Here is a 7,901-nt window from a genome sequence, read left to right as displayed (position 1 = left end):
GCACAGCCGTACACTGTAAGGGCCAAGACATATGCAAACACTGAGAACAGAAGAGCTAAACTGCGTTATTGCTAAATAAAATGTACTTACAAAAAATTAAGGTTCTTAGGCTTGTAGCCCAAAAGAAGCATGTTGAGGAGGATAGTTACCCATCATGCGGAGGTCACCTTGCAGTGGTTGATGGGCATACATAAATTTGCCAATTTATGTGCTAAGAACCTTCATTTTTTTGTAAGATGCCAGTAGCATGGTCTAAGAGGCTTATGTTGTTATGATCTGCTACAAGCACTAAGGAAAGACAGGAGATCTGTCCCTACAATAGAACTACGCTAGATCCCTATGATGTAACGGGGAACCTGATCCTGCGATCAGACCCGCTAAAGTCCTCAGCTAGTCTGAACGAAGACCTATAGATGTGAGGGAGGGATCTCTACAAGAACTAGGGACTGGGAGAAAGATGGACACCTCCTAGCAGAAATTGTAGCAGTAAAAAGACAAACAAACAACATAGAACATAGAGGTCAAAAAACCAAGCTAAACTGACTGAGAAAGGTAACAAAGCACCTGGCTAGCTTAAGAGTAGAAATTACAATGAAGTCCAGCAAGGCCAGAAGGGGGCGGAGCAGGATTAAATAGGCAAAAAGGTCATGTGACCAGCAAAATAGAAAAAAACTAACAGGAGAGTTCTAACAGTACCACCTCTTCTATGAGGATCCTCCGGATCCCCTAGGCCCAGGCTTATCAGGAAACCTCCTGTGAAACGTTCTGACAAGTCTGGAAGCAGAAACATCATCCGCCCTCACCCATGAGTTATCCTCGGGACCCAAACCTTTCCAAGCGACGAGATACTGCAAACTCCCCCCATACCGTCTAGAATTAAGGATGCGGGAAATCTCATATTCCCCGTCCTCCACCACCGGAGGAACAGTGGCAGTGGCGTCTCTATCTGATACATCAGCTTTTTTCAAAAGAGAAACATGAAACACGGGATTAATCTTCCAGGAGGTGGGAATCTCCAACCTAACAGCAGATTGGTTAACTACCTGAAGCACCTTAAAGGGCCCTACAAACTTGGGATCCAATTTTTTAGAAAGAATCCTCAACCGCAGATTCTTAGAGGACAACCAAACCATGTCACCAACCGTAAACAAAACCTCTTGACGTTTCCTGTCAAAGTACCTCTTAGATTTTTTGTTAGCCTCCTGAAGATTACCACGCACATCCGTCCAAACTCTCTCCAAATCACCGGAAAAACTCTCCTCCTCAGGCACAGCCGATACCAATTTGAAGAATGACCCAAAAGACGGATGTCTCCCAGAACAACAAAAAAAAGGCGAACACCCAGCAGAAGAGGATGCATGGTTGTTAAGAGCAAATTCAGCAAGCGGCAGAAACTCAGACCACCCCTCTTGATTGTCTGCCACAAAACAACGCAAGAACTGCTCAACATCCTGATTCTTCCTTTCTGTCTGGCCATTAGACTCAGGATGATATCCAGAAGAAAACGACGAATGAACTCCCAACCTGTCACAAAAGGCACGCCAAAAACGAGCCATGAAATGAGGTCCCCTATCAGAAACAATGTCAGTAGGAACACCATGGAGTCTGACAATTTCCTTAACAAAGGCCTTAGCGAGTGTCTTAGCACAGGGCAGTTTGATGAAGGGAACCAAGTGACACATCTTGCTAAAACGGTCCACGACCACCCAGATGACCGTGAAACCCTCAGAGGAGGGAAGGTCAGTAATAAAGTCCATAGCCAGATGTGTCCAAGGTGCACTAGGAACCTCCAGAGAACAAAGCAACCCCGCAGCAGGAGTATGAGAAGACTTAGATCTAGCACACACAGTACATTGACGCACCCACTGAATGACTTCCTTCTCCCATCCAGGCCACCAAAAACTGCGACCCACAAGTCTCTTGGTCTCAGAAATTCCTGGATGACCTGCCAACCGAGACTCATGACACTCAACAAACAAATCTCTCCTAAAGGTCCTAGGCACAAACAACCTCCCATGGGGAGTGTTAGATGGGGCATTCTCCTGTGCTTTAAGAATCTCATCTTCCAAAATGGAGTCCAATGCAGCAATCACAACACCTTCTTGTAAAATGCTTTCCTCCTCCTCAGCACCGACTATGGGAGAAAAGCTACGAGACAAAGCATCAGCTTTAACATTCTTGGTACACGGGATGTAAGTAACGGAAAAATTAAACCGCAAAAAAAAAAGTGCCCACCTAGCCTGACGGGCATTCAAGCGCTTGGCAGCATCAAGATAGATCAGATTTTTAGGAGCAGTGAAAACCTGAATGGGAAATTCAGCACCTTCCAAGAGATGACGCCAGTGTTCAAATGCGAGTTTAATAGCCAGCAATTCCCGATTACCAATATCGTAATTAAGTTTAGTCTCAGAAAAAAAAATTTTGAAAAAAAGGCACAGGGATGTACTCCATCCTTGTTTTCCTGAGACAACACCGCACCGACCCCCACAGAAGAAGCATCAACCTCAACCAAAAACGGCTTAGTCACATCAGGCTGCATAAGGATGGGGGCAGAGCTGAACCTCTCCTTTAGAAACACAAAAGCTTCAATGGCCTCAGTAGTCCACTGAACCGTATTAGCACCTTTCCTGGTGAGATCGGTCAGTGGTTTAACAATAATAGAAAAAATTTTAATGAATTTTCTGTAATAATTGGCGAAACCCAAAAACCTCTGTATCGATTTCAAACCAATAGGCCTAGGCAATTCCTGCACAGCTTGAACTTTCACCGGGTCCATCTCAAAACCCTCGCTGGAGATAATGTAGCCCAAAAAACTAATTCTCTGTACAGCGAACTCACATTTCTCTAGCTTAGCAAAAAGCGAATTGTCAATTAATAACTGTAATACCTCACGTACGCTCCGCCAATGAGACTCCAGATCAGGCGAATAAATCACAATGTCATCCAAATACACAACCACATTTTTGCCGATCAAAGGTCTAAGGATGTCATTAATAAGATTCTGAAAAAATGCTGGTGCATTGGTAAGACCAAAAAGCATAACCAGATTCTCAAAATGACCCACAGGAGTGTTAAAAGCAGTCTTCCATTCATCACCCTCCTTCATGCGCAACAAATTGTATGCCCCCCGGAGATCAATTTTAGAGAACCACTTGGCTCCCACTAACTGGTTAAACAAATCAGGAATCAATGGCAGTGGGTAGGGATTGCGTACAGTAATTTTATTAATCTCGCGAAAGTCCAGACAAGGACGTAAACCGCCGTCCTTTTTTTTAACAAAAAAAAATCCAACAGCCACAGGTGACTTAGAGGGTCGGATATGACCGGCGGCCAAGCTCGTCTGTATGTATTCCTCCAAAGCCTTTCTCTCAGGAATAGTAAGATTAAATAAACAACTTTTAGGAAGAGTCGCTCCAGGGCCAAATTCAATGGTACAATCATAGTCTCTATGGGGAGGCAAAATTTGCGACTCCTCCTCAGAAAAAACTTTCCAAAAATCCTGAATAGGTACAGGTAATTCCCCTTTATCCACAGCAGCAATGCACCCGTTACAACACTTGTCATAACACTTAGGGCTCCAGGACTTAATTTCATTAGTAGACCAATCCAGTACAGGATTGTGCAATTTTAACCAGGGTAACTCCAAAACTACTGGAGAAGGCAAATTATTTAATACCACCAAATCCAAATTTTCTTGGTGAATACCATTAATAGTGAGGGGAAACTCTTAAACCTTGTGAGTAACACATTTCAAGGGAGAGCCATCGACAGAAACCACGGCAATAGGGGATGACAAAGGTTTGGGTATTAATTTAAGTTTTTTCAAGAATCCCCCATCAATCACATTCAGAGTAGAACCACAATCCACAATCCCCGAAATTCAATCAATTCTTCTTGAGCGGCAGTAGTAGCAGAAATACCCCCTTAGTGTTTAAACAGGCTATACGGGTGTAACTGACCTTTTTTTTTTCTTTGTTCATACGAAGCACACAGTTCTTAATGAAATGGTCAGATTTTCCGCAATAAAAGCACAAACCTTCAGAAAACCTGCGGTCTTTTTCCTGAGAGCGGGGTGACATCGCCCCAATCTCCATCGTCTCTCCAATGTCAGTACAGACCCTCTCAAGACTCGGAGCTGACATGGCAAAGGATTTACTCTCATTAACCCTTGCACGCAGTCTCCTGTCCACCCATATAGCTAATTGCATTGCCTCCTGCAAGTTTCCAGGTGAAGGATAAGCAATTAGCAGATCCTTAACCCTTTCACCTAGCCCAGCAAGAAACAAACTTTTCAGAGCTGAATCGTTCCACCCCACCTGAGCAGACCACCAACGGAAGTGAGTACAGTAATTTTCCACATCACCTGATCCCTGCCTCAAAAGTCTCAATTCCGTCTCAGCTGATGAGACATGATCAGGATCATCATACAACAACCCCAAAGCAGAAAAAAAACTATCCACTGATCTAAAGCACGGATCACTAGGTTGGAGAGAAAAGGCCCATCCCTGAGGTTCTTTCCGCAAAAGTGACATTATGAACCCTATGCGCTGTGATTCATCACCAGAGGATCTGGGTCTCAAACGAAAATACAATAAACAAGAATTTTTAAAGGAAAAAAAATCTTGTTGTTCACCAAAAAATAAATCAGGCAATCGTACCTTTGGCTCCACAAAATGCGCTCCAGAACAGCTACTCACGTGTTGTTGGAGCTCGGCCACCTCCAGAGAGAGTCCCTGCAGGCGTTGAGCCAAATCCTGAACCGACACCATGATGGAAACTGGAGGTCTTTCCTTAGAGATATTTTTGGGCTGGACTTACTGTTATGATCTGCTACAAGCACTAAGGAAAGACAGGAAATCTGTCCCTACAATAGAACTACGCTAGATCCCTACGATATAACGGGGAACCTGATCCTGTGATCAGACCCGCTAAAGTCCTCAGCTAGTCTGAACGAAGACCTATAGATGTGAGGGAGGGATCCCTACAAGAACTAGGGACTGGGAGAAAGATGGACACCTCCTAGCAGAAATTGTAGCAGTAAAAAGACAAACAAACAACATAGAACATAGAGGTCAAAAGACCAAGCTAAACTGACTGAGAAAGGTAACAAAGCACCTGGCTAGCTTAAGAGTAGAAATTACAATGAAGTCCAGCAAGGCCAGAAGGGCGGAGCAGGATTAAATAGGCAAAAAGGTCATGTGACCAGCAAAATAGAAAAAACCTAACAGGAGAGTTCTAACATATGTCAGTGTAACACTGGTGTGATGCATTGCAGTGATGGTGCATACAATTCTGTGACACACCTCAGGTGTCAATATGATCACTGCACCCATAGATGTCTTCATTGAGAGTTGTTGTTTATAAATGGGATCACTTAAGAGGGGGGTCTATGAAAGAGTTAAGCTAGCACCAGGACTCATTCATCCAGGGCAGACGTCCTCAGGAGAGATTTGCTGCAGGATCAGCCTAGGGTCAGCGGTGCTAATACCCAGAGTCCATGTATATGCAGTAAGTGAATAGAAGAATGGTAGCACTCACCATAGGTATGTGGGATCTGCAATCTTTATTTGGATAGACATAAAGGAGGAGAAGTGCAGGAGGAGTGCGGGGAAGAAGGTTACTGGAGTTTTTTTATTTTCACGGCTCATGAAGCACCTTCGGTTTCAAGGTGCTCACCACACATTGGAAAAAATGAGAAATTGATGATAAACTTTTAACCCTTCTAATTTCCTAACATAAAAAAATTATGTTTCAATAATGGTGCTGATGTAAAGTAGACATGTGGAAAATGTTATTTATGAACTATTTTGTGTCGCAGAACTCTTAGGTTCAATGGCATAAAAATTAAAAGTTTGAAAATTGTGAAACTTTCTCCAAATTTCCGATATTTTCACAAATAAAAGCAAAAAATATCGTCCTAAATTTACCACTAACATGAAGAACAATTTGTCATGAAAACTCAATCTCAGAATCAATGGGATCCGCTGAAGCTCCAGAGTTATTACCTCATAAAGTGATGCTGCTCAGGAAGGTGAAAAAACAGGCTCTGGGGAGAAAGGGTTAATAGAACTTACAGGAGGAACCGGTCCAGAAAGCAGAAGATCCATCAAGTACCTGCCACATACAGTATTCTGTGATAGAACTAGGAGAGGAATAATGGTGTTGTGTGAGAACTTCTCTGGGCTTCTGTCCTTCATCCTGCAGTTGTCTGAATGGATCTAATGTGGACGGGACCCAGTTAAGCCGCATTCTGTCCACAGCTGTTACGTCACTGTTCACACCACACGAGACCCCAAAAGAGTCTCAGTGCTGAAGGGGTTAATGCCCCCCGCGCCCAGTAATGGGGAATCTCCACATATCTCCACCTGCAGAGCCGCCACCACATATATGGCTGTTCTGTGCGCACAGGACCTGTGATGAGGTCAGATCTCAGGAAGCGCATTCAGGATGCTCAGGAAGGTTTACCTATAAACAAGCTTTATGTACTGCCCTCTTTACGTGTAGATCTTCTTAATGAAGAACATGATTCAGTTTTAGCTCGGCACGCGGGTTCGTCTGCCACTTGGAGATCTCTTTCTAGGTCCTTTTGGTGGCAGAATGCTCTTAAGGATATTGGAGAGTATGTTTGGAGATGCAAAGTCTGTTCCAAGCCTAAAGCCTCTCATCAAGCTCAGTGGGTTATCTCTTCCCTAACGATGTTCCGTTGCAGCCCTTGACCCACTTGTCCATGGACATGGTTAATGATTTGCTTAACTCTGGTGGTATTACTGTCATGTGGGTGGTGGACCGTTTGAGCAAAAAGGTTCTTTTGGTCCCGATTCAAAAGTTGCCAACTGCTAGGATCTTAGCAACTTTGTTCATTTCTCATATTGTTAAATTTCATGGTGTTCCCAAAAACATAATTTTTGATTGAGGGGTTCAATTTCTGTTTAGTTTTAGTTCCAGATTGGGTAACAAGCTGTTTTTTTTTTTCTCTCAGTCTATCATACCGAGACTAATGGTCAACCAGAAGGATGAACCAGGAAATAGAACAGTATTAGTGATGTTTTGTCTCCTCTAATCAGGAAGACTGGGTGGAATTTCTGCCCCTTATCGAGTGTGCTCTAAATAACCGTTCTTCAAAGGCTACCAGGACCTTGCCTTTTTTTAGCTGCTGTAGTTTTAATCCAGTGTTTGGGAATATTTCAGGATTGCAGTCTTCCCTGCCAGAGGAGGAGAGATTTTGTCCCCAACTAATTAAGGTCTGGAGGGAGGACAAAAGAGATTTTTTGGTAGCTAGTGACCAGGCCAAAAGTGGTGCTAACTGCAGACGTAGGAATGCTTCTATCTTTGGGGTGGGGGATTTTGTGTGGCTGTCCTCAAAATATCTGCGCTTAAAGATCACATCTAAAAAGTTTGCACCTAAATTTGTAGGTACTTATAAAATTATTACAAATTTAAATCCTGTGACAGTTAATTTGCAACTTCTTATTACCTGGAAAATCATAATTCTTTCCATTCTTCTCTTTTCAAAAAATTTGAGGGGACCTCAAGACATAAATGAGGTGGATTTGGAAGGGTGTCGGGAGTATGAGGTAGAGCGGGTTCTTAGTTCCAGGTGGGTCAGGCGCTGTCTGCACTATCTCATTAAGTGGAAATATTATGGTCCTTAAGGTAGCTCCCAAGTTAATATGGGGGATCTTCCTGCGATCAGATGAAAGTTAGCGGGAACTTAAGGAGATAAATAAGTGGCAGGATAAAGGGTTTGGGTTCATGGAGAACTGGGCCTACTTCTGTTGGCTACAGGCTCTACGATAGGGACAGACTGCACCTCAACTGGGAGGGTGCAGATGTGCTGCAGTGAAAAATGGTCAGATGGATGGAGGAGCTTTTAAACTAGGATCTGGGGGGGGAGGGAGGTT

This window comes from Phyllobates terribilis, unplaced genomic scaffold, assembly GCF_046119375.1.
Source record: "Phyllobates terribilis strain yellow unplaced genomic scaffold, ASM4611937v1 Scaffold_29__1_contigs__length_15306474, whole genome shotgun sequence".
NCBI classification, from domain to species: Eukaryota; Metazoa; Chordata; class Amphibia; order Anura; family Dendrobatidae; genus Phyllobates; species Phyllobates terribilis.
This window is presented reverse-complemented; position numbering follows the sequence as displayed.